Source organism: Sebastes umbrosus, chromosome 13 (assembly GCF_015220745.1).
Source record: "Sebastes umbrosus isolate fSebUmb1 chromosome 13, fSebUmb1.pri, whole genome shotgun sequence".
NCBI classification, from domain to species: domain Eukaryota; kingdom Metazoa; phylum Chordata; class Actinopteri; order Perciformes; family Sebastidae; genus Sebastes; species Sebastes umbrosus.
In genome coordinates, this window is record NC_051281.1 from 26087548 (window position 1) to 26104309 (window position 16762).

The following is a 16762-nucleotide window of genomic DNA, read 5'->3' on the forward strand; positions in this document are numbered from 1 at the left end:
ATACAGACAGGGAAGAGGTTGCCCTGGCCTCTGGCACATCCTCTACTCCCCGGACGTTTTCCAAACCTGCATTTGTTTCCCTACTCCTCCTGTTCCACCACCCACAACATTTCCTGCTCCCCTCCCCCTTCACCAACTCCCTAAATTCTCCCAACCCATACGCCCCGTGCTCCCCCACATTAAACTTAACAGTGCCATATCTTGAACCTTTCAACCAGCACTTTCCTACACATTCCATAAAGCTTTCATATTTGTATCAGAAACATCCTCCGCACCCTGATGCTTTGCACACAACGTACCAGTTGTGATAGGTCACATTTTGTCTTCTCATTTAATGTGTTGACTGGTTGCATCAGTCAAGGTGTCCTTGCTCAGATCTTAAATCTGTCACCATATCTATCCACCCATGGGTGTGTACAGACATTTGATTGAGCAAGGAGTGATTAGTAAATCATTTAACACTCTTGGAAAGGATGCTTTCACCTAAGCCACTTATAAAACCATTTCTAAGTAGAGCATAAAGCTAAATAACTGGGAAAGTGCAGCTAAACAAATCAGTTTATTGTAGATCATGAATGGTGAATACGGTGGGACAAGGTTATTGATTCCCACGTGATTTAAAGCTTCAAGGACAAGGAAAATTCCCAAGCCAAAATCAAGACTGTTGCATATTATCATGAAATTATAGTCATTTTAAAGAATATTGAATAATATTGACTCTCTGTCATGTGGTCACGTTGAAGGCTAAACAGATGCGAGCAGGGAGCCTGGAAAAATTGGAAAATAGCTCTGCTTACATCAGCAGCACTGGGGAGTGATGTTGGCTAACAAGCTACTCCCAGGCACAGTTTGTTTACACAGACGACACCCAGATCAGAGTCTCTCCTTCTCATTACATGAAATATGCAGTGGGGGAAAATGTCATGAGTTGTATTCTATCTGCTGAGTGTGACAAGGCAGCAAAAGACGAGCGTGACAGAGAGTAATGATGATGAACTTCAGTGTGAGGAGATTATTATTGACGTTAATAGCATTCATTACAGATTGTGTGTACTGTCACTGCATATGGACGTTCACTGTCACATCACATTTAGTATTTTTAGAACGTGTTAATTATTGACTTCATTGAGAATGAGTCATAAAAATGTATATTTTCTCTGATGGTAACTGTAAAAACAATATTTTAATGACATTTGGAGATTTTAGTGAATACATTAAAACATATTAGAATAAAATAAAACTAAAAATGGAAAATTATCTTATCTCTAAACTAGGGCTGTCAATCGATTAAAATATTTAGTCGTGATTAATTGAATGATTGTCCATAGTTAATCGCAATTTATAACAAATTAATTGAAACATTTTTTTTTATCTGTTCAAAATGTACCTTAAAGGGAGATTCCTCAAGTATTTAATACTCTTATCAACATGGGAGTGGGCAAATATGCTGCTTTATGCAAATGTATGTATATTTATTATTGGAAATCAATTAACAACACAAAAAAATGACAAATATTGTCCAGAAACCCTCACAGGTACTGCATTTAGCATAAAAAATATGCTCAAATCATAACATGGCAAACTGCAGCCCAACAGGCAACAACAGCTGTCAGTGTGTCAGTGTGCTGACTTGACTATGACTTGCCCCAAACTACATGTGATTATCATAAAGTGGGCCTGTTGGTAAAGGGGAGACTCGTGGGTACCCATAGAACCCATTTTCATCCACATATCTGGAGGTCAGAGGTCAAGGGACCCCTTTTAAATTGGTAATGCCAGTTTTTCCTTGCCAACATTTAGCATAAGTTTGGAGCATTATTGAGCCTCCTTCCCAACAAGCTAATATGACATGGTTGGTACCAATGGATTCCTTAGGTTTTTTCTAGTTTCATAATGATACCAGTTTCTTTTGGCTTTAAAACTGAGCCCACTAGGAGGAAAAAAACACAATTTGCGTTAAAGAAACCAGTGGCGTTAAAACAAATTTGCGTTAAGGCATTATCATCACGTTAACTTTGACAGCCCTACTCTAAACACATACAGGGCATATATATTTTGTTAATGAAATACATCGACTGCAGTGGTTCCTACAGATAATTTTTTCAGGCTAGATCCCAGAGTGTTGAAATCATTTTTTGGGCCTTGTCAGGACCCATACAGTCTAAGAAAGGGTCCCAGATCTTAAATAAGAAAGCTTATTCCATCCGAGCTGAAGACAAAGCCATTTAACAGATTTTGTCAAAGCAATCTTTTACAGAATAGCAATAGAAAGCAGCCTGACTGGAAACATTACAAACTGGCATGGGATGTGCACGGCCCATCTACCGAGCATCAGTGATATCGGTGTGGTGAGGTGCCTGCGCAGAGTCCAAAGGATACTAAAAGACAACACCCAAACCAGCCACGGCCTGTTCACCCTGCTGCTGTCTGGCAAGCGATACAGAAGTATCCGCTGTCGTACCATCAGACTACAGAGCAGCTTCTCTCCTCAGACTGTAAGACTCCTCAACTTGTCTTCCGTAATCCAACATAAAATAAAAAATAGTTTTGTTTTTTCTTGTGTAGCAAGGGACTAAAACTTTTTTTTAATTTTGTTGTGCAACACTGTGTTGTAGATTGACAATAAATGAACCTTGGATTTTAAATACAGACAGATACAGATTGCATGTTAACACCACATGTAAAGGTGCTTTAAACTTCCTTTAACACTGTATAATGCATTTACATAGCGCACGCAAAGCCTTGCTTAAAGGCTCCAAAACGTATGAACATGATTTATACACACAATACACTCTCTCAACACTCACTTCGTCTGGTTATTTACGCCTACAGATTACAGAACATGACAGACATCATATGTCAAGCAATAAAGAAAAAGACATAATCCTGAAGTCCAGCTCAACAGCACAGACTTCATCCACCTGCAATTAAGACATTCAAACCGTAAAACCAGATAAACCTTTGACAAGGTGTTGATCCAAAGCCAGCTGTGCTGTATACTCTACATCACTCATGTCTTAAAGCTAGTTTGATGATACAGATATTACAGAGGGAATAAACGGCTACAAAACAGGACGGGGGTTGACTGAGTAGGAATGTGACGTTTTTATAAGTAGACCATCTATCATTTTAATAGTGTCATTAATAAAGTGTCTGGAAAGGGATTTTAAGAGAGAGCGCGTAGACAAGGATTTCACCCAGAGACAGTTGAATATAACGGCTGTGTGGTTGGACTGTCAGAGGAGGGTAGTCCCTGGAGGGGCACACATTATCATCCATCATGAATACAAAGTCAAATGAAATATTCAAGCTGGTCAGAGAACATTAAATACTTGTGTACAGGTTATATGTGACCCTCTGATGAAAGGAACAAATGTATTCAGGTCATAAATCACTAGGGGATACTCCTCTCCTCCGAGTCCTGCGAACTCATGTTGGACAAGAAATGCATTTTTTTTTTCTTTTACTTTGCCATAATTTTTTGTTGTCAGTTAGTGCAGACGTAAAGGAGTAGTCATTTTTTGGGAGAAAATGTCCTTATTTGCGGCCTTTTTGAGAGTGAGATGAGGATATCACTCATGTCACTGTGGTGAGTACGGAGCTGGAGTTGGGCGGGAGGTGGCAATTGGTTAGATTAGCATAAAGCCTGTAAGCAGGGCTGAAACAGCTAGCCCAGCTCTCTTTAAAAAATACCCAAACCCCTGACTGACTAACTAACATATTGTATTAATTCAACCTGATCTTATGGGAAGGCGTATAAATAGCACGGGTGTAAGACAATAAAGAAAATATTTAATATCGCAATATAATGTTTTGCGATAAGGTATTGATTCTCAAAAACACTATAGATTTTTATTTAATAGTTTACTCTTAATCAGATTTATGCAGTGTATTCTTCCTTCAACAGTTTTCCTAAAAAAAATTTCGCCTTGCTTACAGTATCGCAATATATTGAATCGTAACCCCTGTATCATGATACGTGTCGTATCGTCAGATTCTTGCCAATACACCCCTGATAAATAGCAAGACTTTTTAAGGATATTCTGCGTGTCATGATAACGCATTTTAGGCTTTTCGTGTATCATTTCACGCTACAGGGTTAACGTTGTGAAACGACTTTTCACGTGTCATTTAACGCTACGTTGTTACAGTGAAACGGTCACAGTTATGTTTAGGCTTCAAAACTACGGTAGCGGCCGTGGTTAGGTTTAGGTAACAAAACCACTTAGTTAGGTTTAGGAAAAACATCATAGTTGGGCTTAAATAAAGCACGTAGGCTAAGTAAGATACGTCTGTAAACAACGTAACATAAGTACGGAATTGAAGTCACAAACGTCACTTCAAAATAACTCAACAACACTTTGAAACACAAACACCGGCCTCCTGGTTGAAAGTCCTGTGTTTGTTTACACCATCCACCATCAGCAGACTTTCTCGCTTGTTATAATCATTATTATACCACGTCACTTCAAATAATGTCATTATACCATGTAACTTTCATTAACAGTCGCTCGATATACTACGTCACCTGCTCTGAGCGTTGCTTGTTGTACTATGCCACTAGCTGCAGTCTTCCGCGTGTTTCTTTTAAGCCACAATGGAAAAGCTAACTTGGCCTTCAAGGTCCTAATAGAATTAGAATTGTACTGGATATCAAGCGTGAGTTTTTTGAACTGTTAACCAAAGCCTCATCTGTCCATTGCTGTCCAGTTTAGGATGTGTACCAGCCTGAAATAAAAATAATCAGAAACATGTTGAAAACAAATAAAATCTCACCTCAAGACCATTTTGGGCTCAGCATGTTTGGCTTCACAATGCCTAGGATCACTTTCTGGGAGGGCTTCCCTATCACAAGCTGAATTACAGTCCATGTTTGGGAAAAATTGTTTTTTTCCATGGATGGAACAAGTTTTGCAGTTGGCTGAGCTAATGTGCTTAACAACTAGTATCTCATAGCTAAAAACATACTAGGGTTTGACATACGGCTTGGCAATCCCTATATATAAATCCCCAACATCAGTGTTTTCTTACCCCTGTAGTCTCATGTGAAGCACTGTCTCATAACTACTTGGACACTTGTGAAGAAAGTGATGGATTCTTTATTTTTCGAAGCCTGTTGTCAGTCTGGCTTCAAACCGGACAAGCTTTCCAAGTTTGACAGGAATGGAAACGGTTCACTGGGAGAAACACTCCCCAGGAAAGCATGCTTAGGACATCATGTATTGTCCAACAGCTGACCAAGATTTTAAGGGATAGCCCTTTTAAAAAAAAAAAAAAATGTGAATTTATCACACGTGAGACACTATTTAACATGTGATAAATTCACATTTGGGCATTTTAAACAATCAGATTTAGCAAAAAGTATGAAAAACTTGTTGAATATTGTTTACTTTAAGTGATTTTTCATCTTTATGCATAAAATGCCTCACTCTACACCGACATTAACCTGCTGTCTTTTTAACAATAAAGAAAAGCAGAGACATTATTGGTTTTAAGTCTCAAAGGACATCACTTTTGTGTTTAAGTGGGGCTCTCTGTCCGGGGTAAGCCATCTATTACTCACGCTATACTGCACAATATATATCCTCCCTCATTTTCTCCCCTCTCCGTCCCTTCTTTCTATAATCACAGAGCGATGTTTTGACTGGCCAAATCCCTAGCATTTCTCCCGAGGTTAGTGCACAGTCAATCATAAGGGCTTGGGCCGATCTTTTAAAAGAACCCTCCAGATTATGTTACCTCCACCCAACAGGCAGCTCCATTGATCCTGTCGTGCTCTTTGTGGACTCGGCCAAGTGTGCGCCGTTCATGTAGACTCCACTTCCCCAATGCCCTCCCTCTCTGTTATGCCACACTCTCTTTTCAGCGACATATTTAGGTTGGTAATTAAGCCAACATCAAAGCACGTTTTTCTTTTCAGGGGTGTGAGAAGGTAAGGCCTCAAAAGCTATTGCATTGGAGTCTTAAAAGGAGGACCTGGCAGCCAAGGTACAACACAGAAAGGCGGGTTACGTTCCTGAAGGCAAGATAGTCGGTTTAGAGTAGGAGGTAGGTGCACTAGTGCTTTATTCTATGCTGGAAACATGTAATCATTTGAAAGAGGATAAGGTTGAAGTAAGGACATTACTGGAGCCACACCTTATCAAAACATAGTACCTAATTGAGACACTGGTGCCTAAACAAACTTTCCCCAGATGAAAAGAAAATGGCCTGTAAAAACAATTCCTCAATGTAGTTGACTTTTGGACTGTATGTCTGCAAAGTAGAACTTTGTATTTGCCTGTCAGGGTGGTGAACACCCATTGATGTACAGTACAACAACATTACTCTATATTTCCAGCAATGCCAGCTATGCAGCTTACATTTTCCCCCTGAACTTCAGACAGATGTGCAATGAGAAAACGATGTGCTTAGATTCACCACAACTGCTGTTACTGATTGTAATGTGTAACTCAGTTACCATCAACACTGTAATTATATGGTTACACACATTTCCCCTTTTGTTGAACCTTACAAAGAAAACGAATAATGACTTTCTATTTGGGCAGTTTACCTGAGGTCTACCCAATTGTCAGCCACTCTCCTCTAATTTTGGTACCAGTCTCCATGTGAGGGTCTACAGGATGTGAAGATGTATACCTTGTGAAAAGGTGCATGGGAGCCGCACTCCTGGGAAGTGACCAGAACATCCTCCAGTTCATCATCAGTGTCGCCCCTAGCCCAAACACAGCGTTTACAAGAAGGACAGAGGAAAAAGACTCACACGCCAGAGCATGACTGGTGTAAATATTATTGGGAAAATGTTTGCCACGGGCAAGGAATAGATAAGCAATAAAACCACAATGTATCGGAATGAAAATCGGCATGGAGCCGCTTCAGCATCGCATGGACGGTAATTTATGACTTTCTGCTTGCCGAGATTTGAACTTGGCATCTGTTACCGCTCTCACAGTCTGCCTCTGAGAAACCCACAGAGCATCCTGCACGCAAGGGTACAAACAATCACTCCCTAATACTCGGGGTAAATTAAATGTGGATTGGGTTTCTGCTGAGCGAGGAGATTCTTGGAGATAAGAGAGCAAGAGGATGTCAAAAGAAAGGGGATGAACAAAATTCATAAAGACTATATTTCTTCTGAATAACAGTTATAACAGACATCAACATGTATCGTGTTTGTTTAAACTGTTTGCTTCCACTATTGTTATTCAGGCTCTAAAAAGCAACTTCAGTAGATGAGGGAAACTATTTTAACATGATTGTAAAGACTAGTTACAGCCCATGTGTCATATATCAGAGAGAATCTGCTCTGTGTTTTCTCTCAGGCTCCACATTGCTCTGTGTTACACTTGGACACCAATATGTTGCCCTGATGAAAAAATAACACACCTCAAGCTCCATTTTTGTGAATCTGGGACCCCTTTTACACCTGGAATTAAAAAGCGTATTGGGTGATCGGATTGCAATCGGATAGTGCTTGACCACATGAAAGTACAGGTCGGCCAAACCACCTCCAAAGGTGGTCAGCGATGCATTGTGACCAAATTGAACAAGTGTAAATGCAAATGCGTTTTCAGTCCACATACAACTACAGGGGCGGAAATACATAATGCTTGGTCTGTTCCGACAACTCATTCTCACTCCCAACTCGTCAAATACCACCGCTTGGTTACTGCCCCTTGGCATTGGAGACCGACGCACGGGGTATCCCTTTTGCGTTACTTTTGGACGGGAACCAGGGACAGTGTGTCAGTATACACTCCTTACATGCATAGTGTCCTTTCAAAATAAAGTTGGGAAGTTAGGTTAAGGCAACACAACCACTTAGGTAGAGTTGGGAAATGGTCGTGGTTGACGTTAGCGATACCAACGAGTCCCTTGACCAACGACTGACGTGAGAAAATAAGTCAACATTACTTTTAGTTTCACACGGGACACGAACGCCGGTCTCCTGGTTAAAAGTCTTTTGTTTGTTTGACCCGTCCACCACCACTCCCTCCCGCCCGTTCTTAGCAGACTCTCACGCTATTAATACTACGTCACTTGCTTCGACTGTCGAATAGTGCTACAGGTGGGTTTACATTGGAGTGAGTTGAAAGCCTAGTTCATCACAAACTGTCGCTAAAGGCGGCCTCCGTACGTTGGTTTCCGATGTCGAAGGGCACTAACCAAACAGCGGTATTTGACAAGTTGGAAGTGAGAACGGGTTGGTCCAGAGTACCATTTTTGGGCTCCAGAGCTTCTGAGGTAGTCAACAGAAAATTTGAAGTTTTGGCCGTGTGTGTGTGTTGGGGGGGGGGGGGGCAGGGCTCAACCTGTAGCGTGCTCCTCTGGTCACAGGGTCGCCCTGACCATAGAGATCTCTACCACAGCTCTATCTGTACCTATCTGAACCATGGAGTGGCCCCAAAAAGAGCTGGTAGTAGTTTAAAATAGAGGAAAGGATAAGCATAATGACAAGATAGATATAGTAAATTTTGCTAAGTAGTATAATAAACATTGTTTATTGAACCAGACCGGATAATCAAATTGTGATCTGATGTTGCTCCAGTACCGTTTCTCTTCGTTGATCTGTCTGATCTCTGCTTGTGAAGAGGTGTATCATTCAGATACAATAAAATCAACTCCTATCATTTCTGTGGTTGCCATGGTCACACGGCAAGCCACGCGAACAGCAAGTTGAAACCATCATCAACTAGGGCGGCTGTGGCTCAGGAGGTAGAGCAGGTCTTCGATTGGTGGTTGGATCCGGGGCTCCTCCGTCCGCCCAAGTGTCCTTGGGCACGATACTGAACCCCAAATTGCTCCCGAAGCCTGTGCCATCGGTATGAGTGTTTATGAATTATTACATTACAATCTGATTAACAGGTGGCACCATATATGGCAGCCTCTGCCATCAGTGTATGAATGTTTGTGTGAATGGGCGAATGTTGGCATGTTGGCAACGGAGGCAGCTGCAACTGTTCGCCCCCTCTGAAAGCACCTTTATTCTTGTTCATTAAGAGCAATGCATTATTTGCAGATGGAGCTGTGGTAGACTTGAATGTTTCGCAATCATCAGGTCCTCTCATGGCCTTTAACAGCAGTTCACTCTCAGATTGTTTCCTAATAGGCCGTAGGTCAGCCCGGGCTGGCTTTAGTTAAAATTGTTCTTGCCTGGAGAGAGAGTGCCAATGTATCTCCGCATAGCTAAACCCTACACTCCAAATATGCTGTCATGGGTGATGATGTCAATTTTTTGTCCCATATTTCTTCTGGAAACTGGAAAACCTCTTATATTTCCCCTTAATCTTCTCTTGTGTGTATGACACCTTCTGATATTTGGCTTTACTGCAAGGCCTTCATGGATGTCTGTGATCCTTCCACTTGTACAGCTTTGTCAGTGTGGTTTGTGTTTTTTTTTTCTTTTCTAAATGCCACCTCACTGAGCAAAATGGCACTTAATTATCCAGACAGAAGAACTTTGGCCTCTTACTGTGCTGGCCATGGAAAAACGCCATTTTCAGTTGAATCACTTCGTATAAAAGTCCCCTTCAGTTTAATCACTTCGCAGCTGGTTGAAGTCGCTGGTTGTGCCAGTTTTCCTTCCTGTATTTACGAAGACAGCCTGTCCTCTCTCATTATAGGACGTGTTAAGTCTAGAATGTCCCAGAGTGACCGATGAACCTCAGTCTTTCGAAGTATGGAGTGTTAAAAAACAAACCTTTTTTTGTCCTGAGCTCAGTCCGGTGACTCATAGACAGAATGATAATGAGAAAGGGCCACAAAGCAAAAAGTAATGCAATCACACATCAAATGCGACTGTAATACGACAAAAGAGTTTACATACGTTGTCATACTAGCACTGAACCATCAAAGTCTGCAGCATAATATAATAATATCAATCCCTCGCTGTGTGTGTGTCTTGTATCAAAAGCACGTCATGTTACTTTGCAGCGTGGCCAGTAAAGTACTCTCTTCTGTGCCTTTGATCATCCATGCTTTATCTGCTTTGATCATTTTGCCAATGACCGATGATAACATGCAATAGAACTGGAATACATGACAAGAAACAGACACGAAAAGAGAGTTATGCTGTTTAGGATTGCTGAGCTTTTGTTGAGTCTGATGTATGTATTTTCCTGTTACAGCTCCTTGCAAAGAAGATGAATGTTGGAGCTCCATTTTCACATTATTTAATACCATAAAATTATACCTAATGCACTTATTTGTATTAAACCTGATTAATTTAGAGGCCTCCATGTTCCGCCTGTCTCCACTCTGTTATTAATCTTTATAGTTTCACTGCCAGTCATGATATTCCAATACTCCCTCTAAGCTTTGACACAGATCTGAAGATCAAAAAGAGAAATTTCCTGATATTTAATTTGCCTGCGGCTTTGAAGTCTTAGGGCATTAGCCCCGATGAATAATCCATATATGGCCGATTGAAGCCCGCCTGGGCCGTAAAGCTATCATAACAGAGCACAGAGTTATCCCTGATGGGCTCTGAGAGGAGAGACCAGGAGAGGCCAGCTTCTCCACATCCGAAAGAGGGGAAGAGACTGAGAAGAATGACGCACATGATGGGCTATGAACTCACAATTGGTAACCAGTGTTGTGGCGCCCAAACAGCGGGCCACAGCGGGAGGTAGATGTCTGTTTTCTTAAGCCTGCTCGACTCAGACAATGGCGCTGGCTCACTGTTTGTCACATCGTGGCAACACCCACTACTTCTGCTCAGAAGGCAGCAGTCTGGCAGCAGAAGCTGCCAGGCTTGCTCATAGACTTCAGAGGAGAAAAGACCAAGTGAGGTTGTGTGGTGGAGTGGTGGTTGTTGATCTGGTCTGGCAATGTAAGCATGTGATCATCAGACGGCCACTTTTTGCATTAAAAGCCAAGTCAAATTTAAAGGGGACAACTTGTTCATGTTCACATTAAGGCTGTCAATCGGGTAAAATACTTTATTGTGATTAATCGCATGATCGTCCATGATTAATTGCGATTAATCACAAATTATTATCTGTTCAAAATTGACCTTAAAGGGAGATTTTTTCAAGTATTTAATACCCTTATCATAATGGTGGTGGGCAAATATGCTGCTTTATGCAAATGTATGTATATATTTATTATATAAATCAAATAATAACACAAAACAATGACAAATATTGTCCAGCAACCCTGACAGGTACTGCATTTAGCATAAAATATATGCTGAAATCATAACAATGCAAACTCAACAGGCAACAACAGCTGTCAGTGTGTCAGTGTGCTGACTTCACTATGACTTGCCCCAAACTGCATGTGATTATCATAAAGTGGGCATGTCTGTAAAGGGGAGACTCGTGGGTACCCATAGAACCCATTTTAATTCACATATCTTGAGGTCAGAGGTCAAGGGACCCCTTTGAAAATGGCCATGCCAGTTCTTCCTCACCAAAACTTAGCGCAAGTTTGGAGCGTGTTATTATTGCGTTAACGTTGACAGCCCTAGTTTACATGCTTATTTTTCTCATACCATCTTTCTGAATACACCTGTATTTACCCTCTGTCTGTAATGCTCCATTTTAGCGTCTGTCTCTTTAAGAAAAAGCCCAGTCTGCTCTGATTGACTGGCAAGAAAAATATGGTGCAACTTTGCAAAGGTAGTTCTCAAGATGTACGCGGTATATTCTAATGAGCTGCATATGACGTATAGGAAGGGGAGCCAAATCTGAATGGCTTGTTGAATCACATGTTTTCTTATCTATAGACAGCCCACAAAAAACTGACTGGGTGGTCTTATTTCACAGTCTGTTGGTTGGTAGGCACTCCAGATACCCAAATGTATGAACACAAGCACTGAAAAAGTGAGTTTTCCATGACATTTCCCCTTTAAAGTCTCACAGAAACAAAAAATGAAGGCATTAAAAAGGTCATACCCTGACAAATTAGGTTACAATTATTTATTCATCAGTCTAAAACTGTAACCATGATCCCAATTAGGATACACTCCACAGGGAAAATGATAGTCAACATCTGTCCTTGCTTGGTAATAAGACTTTTGTGATAACTTAAAAAATATGTCCTGTATACACATCCTAGAAAAGGTTTGCTAAAAGAGCAGGCAGATGGAGCAGCTGCTTCCAATTTTTCTATGAATGAAGTCTGTGAAAACACAACTGATCAATAGAATGTAATAGGAAAGACACACCCATACTGTAGACAGTCCATATACTCTGTCAACATCTGCCAAGGGTGTGGTGGCCAGTCTTTACATCCCCCTTCTCCCTTTATTCACTTGCTCTCTGTCAATTGCATTTATAAGATGTTTAATGATATTTTATTGAAGACATTAAAAGATGTCAAATGGCATTACACTAGTCCACGATAACCATCGCTTCTTAGCTTGAAGTTCATGGTGTACCTTAAGGGTTTAAAGACTCTGATTTTTTTTATTTTAAAGCAGTGCCCATGGCAGTGATTTGCCAACCAGGTCCACCCAAACTGCAAGAAGTCTTAAATATCTCAAGATCTTAAATGGCTTACGAAGAAAACACTGAGTTGAATAATGAGAGCTACAGCTCATAAAGACAGGACTTTATACATTATCATTTTTCAAATATGTCTAATTTTCAAGTTAAAATTGTGTCTGCTCTCTCTTCAAACTGCTGCAGCCCAAAGAGACTTAACTACTGTACAGCGCTCAGTTCATGGGACAGCTACAGAAATGAGGTCCCGCAGCTAAGAAGCTGTTAGGAGGTTGTTAAAAACACATTTGTTACAAACTTCATAGCCAAAACACAAACTCTCCCTACAAGACTTAACTAATTCCCTGTCGGTTCATGACTTATGTTTTGGGAGGTTAACATCTGCAAACAGACTGGATTTATGACTGGGGGAAATAGTTTTGAACAGTTCGCAATCAGATTTTGGCTTGTAGTGATGGTCATGGTGATACTTCATTGAGAATGTGAGTACAAAATAGTATAATGACACTTGAGCTTTTGTAGTGTGACTTCATGCAGTTGATAATGATGGTTGTAGAGCCAAATACCGACGATTTGTCACGGCCCCTCGGCTTCTGATACCGACACACTAGGCACCCTTTTAGCGTCTGTATGAGACGCACCGGGCTTAAACCCATCCGCGGGAATGTTAGATGCTCAGAGCAAGTGCTCCAGAAGTCAGGTGATGTAGTATGAAGAACAAAAAAGTCTGCGTAGGGAGAACGACGGGGTTGATGGAAGGGTCAAACAAACACATGATTTTCACCCAGGAGACCGCTGTTTGTGTCCCACGTGAAACCAAAAGTCAACGTTGATTCATTTACTTTGACTGCGTAACTTATGTACATTACGTATTACTTATTTTAACCCAAACCACTATGTTTTCCTAAACCCAAACAAGTAGTTTTCTTGCCTAAACATAATCAAGTAGTTTTGTTTCAATTCCCTACATTAACCAAGTGTTTCAAACTGCAACTGTAGTGAAGCGTCACAGTGGGCTACCCAATGCGTTAAAAAGGGTAAATCAATTTACTAATAATAAATATATACATACATTTGCATAAAGCAAGCATATCTGCCCACTCCCCTGTTGATAAGAGTATTAAATCTCCCTCTAAGGAACATTTTGAAAGGATAAATACTGTGCGATTAATTTTAAATTAATCACGATTAACTATGGACAATCATGCGATTAATCTTGATTAAATATTTTAATCGACTGACAGCCCTACTAGCAACAATAGAAAAAGACGCAGCAAACTGCATGAACTGCTCTGTCTGATCGGGCAACAAAAAGGCGTGTTTTCTACCTGCGAAGCACGCTCTGTCTGATCAGGGCCTGAGGCTTCCATCAGCATTGTTCAATATGTTTGAAGAAATATCAGATGAGCATGGCTCAATGCCACTGTTATTACTAGACAATAAATGTCATTTTCAATAATGACTACTAAAATCTGTCATTTCACTTTTTTTTCCCCAAATTACAGGTCATAACACAATGGAGTGCAACAGGAATGAGTCCTAAAACATGGACACGAGTTAGCATTTTATCACTTCCGGTTCCGTCATTTGGAAGTCAATGGGTTTTAAGTTAGATGCCTGAAATAAGGTCTGTGGTTAACACATGCTAAAGAGATTTTAACGTTATGTTCTACGACATAAAATACATCAATAAATACCCCACTTGTGAATTTTGAAGCCTTTATGTGTGTTAATAAAGGCTGTTGCTAACAAGTGGCTAAGTAAGGGATAATGTACAGCGAGTTGGTAATTGTTGTGAAAGAAACCCGGCAGGGTGATGCCACAGTGGTCTCTCATCGCCCTGAAGGGGTTTGTTTCACAACAATGACCCCGCTAGCTGTACATTATATCGCTTATTACATGGCTATTTACTTAAGAAATCAATAATTTGTCGCAAAAACGGTACGCCAGAGTCCGACATCAGAACTGCGCCCATAGCAACGGTCTGTTATACATAGCAACGATCTGCTACAGACCGTACAATGGCGTGATTGACCAATCAGAACCGAGAATTCAACAACGGTGTGTAATAAATGAGACTACTAAATGTCATCACGTCGACTCGTCCTCCTTTATAGCCTCGTTGTGTATACTCGCCTTCATGCAACCGGTGTAGTTTGTTTGTAGCCTAACGTTAGCTTTTTACTTACACTCTTTACTTCACAATTCAAATATCATAGAAGTGGTGTTCATTTGTGGATATTATCTTGCCAAGCCAAACGTGTAAGTATCATAAACATGTGTTTGCCACAGAGATTATTTTCTGCAATAACCCAAAACCCAATGGAAACATCCCATTGGCTTTTTGTCAAGGGAACCAGGGCGATGCTAACTTCCTGGTTGGCCTACAGAAATATGTCATCCCTGGAGAAATCTATATTATGAATATTGTCACAGTCAGTGTGGTCTGTGAGATAACATTGTAACAGCTCGCACAGCCAACAGTGGTCGGCCAGCAGTAAACATGCTAACAGATAGCTCGCTCATAGCGGTCCATTGAGAGTCTCCCACACACCAGCTGCTACTGTGGGACATTGCACAGGACTAAAGACCCAGACGTTTTTTCTCGAGAGTCTGCGGACCAAACCTGAGCTAAATCACAAGTTAATATTCAAGTTTCATTTGATGGGTCACAAGTAGGAGGATGCCCATGTTGCTCTTTTTTTGCTCAATGTGAAAAATTAAAAAAGAAAATCAGTGTAGCATCTTGAGGCTTAGTTCTATGAGTCTTTTCTCCTCTTATATGGACAAATGCAATTTAATTAAATGCAGTTTTAAGAATTGACAGTGAAAAGCATGTGGGTTGCTGTTGGTGTCGCATTGCAAGTTAAATGGCGGATTCATTCAGCATGTCATCCAAAATCTAACTCATTCATTACCTAACATTAGCCCTTTAACATTCCATCTACAGCACCGCAAATAAATATGAGAAAATCACGGCAAAGTGGTTTGAAATTTTACACATTAGCACAACTTTTCCATGGAGAGAGGGGTGTGTTCTGTTCCATCTGAATCCGACAGCTGTATTTGGAGACTGAAGGGAGCATTAGGTATGGCACGGAAACTATTAATTGGACACGAGTAGGATCAAGAACACCAGACGAGGAATGGCTGTCATCGTGACCTTTGCACATGTTAGGTTTATACGTATTGGTTTTCTACATTACACTGCGCTTTGTAATGTATTTGTAGACAGAGTGACAACAGCTTGTGACAAGAAGTACAGAGGGATTTTTTAAGTATTTCCTTTTGTATTTCCCACATATTCCTAACTATTTCCAAGCCCCAAATTCCTCATTTCAAGACCGCATAGTGCCTTACTGACAGAGACAGGAGCATTGCCCTTTTGTCAGAAGTTTGGCATTGAAATGTCGTGGTGGAAAAGAAGTCAAAAGACAATGCTACATTAGTTCAATTCTTTCACAGAGGGGTTGTAGTTTAAGTGAAGTCCTTATTCACCCAAAAACCAAAATGCGTTATTTATTAAATGCAGGACTTTTACTTGTAACTGAGTACTGAATCTACACTGCACCATTGCTACTTATACTTCAGTAAAGGACCTGAATACTTCTTCCACCACTGCAATAGGAGACACAGAGCAACATCAGCATTCATTTGAAGTTGTGGTCCTGGCCACCTGACTTATGAGTGTCTTTGTTTAGTGTGGGGTTGTGGCTGCGACTAGACGCTGCTGTTTGATGCTCGGCAGGTAACTTACAGTGGATTTATCGCAGCTTGTTTGGTAAACACATTTATCTGCTGCTGCTGCTGAAAATGAGGATTCCAAAATATTGAGCTAACAAATGCTAAAAGTTGAGGAGGATCTCTGGATTGGGTTAAACTATCTTAACATTTGTGTGTCCAATACATCCCGTTGCGACAGTTCAGTTTATTCTATTGTCATGTAATTCATCAATGTGGGGGAATAGTCTTTATATTACTCTTGTCCATAACATGCAATCTGCAATTTTTATGAGACTGCTGAAGCCATATTAAGGAACAATGTGTGTTCCCTGTAATGGAATTTACAGGGTAAGAGAGCCACAGGGGGCCCTCCCACAAGCTCCACTATTTGTTCTGGGGCTGTACAGAGATATGAAGCAGTGATGAATAAGAGGAAGAATTGTAGAGCCCTCCTATGGACTGACAGTGGGAGACCAGCCGGGCCTTTTAAGGCCTGCCCAAGATCCGTTGGCGCTGTTCAGATCTCACACACGTGGTCAGGCGAACATGCCCATGTGCGAGGGATGCAGGCAAAGACTAGGACATTATACACA

The 16762-nt window shown here is 40.9% G+C and overlaps 1 long non-coding RNA gene across 1 annotated transcript in view; it reads right to left on the reverse strand.

The window, feature by feature from the left end:
- The window catches only part of LOC119500878, a 28914-nt gene extending 14151 nt beyond the window's left edge, over window positions 1–14763 (reverse strand). Inside the window, exons 1-2 of the long non-coding RNA XR_005209704.1 lie at window positions 14724–14763; window positions 13960–14115 (exon numbers count right to left, since the gene is read on the reverse strand). This is a non-coding gene — a long non-coding RNA (uncharacterized LOC119500878). The remainder of the gene's footprint in view (window positions 1–13959; window positions 14116–14723) is intronic.
- Window positions 14764–16762: the final 1999 nt, after the last annotated feature.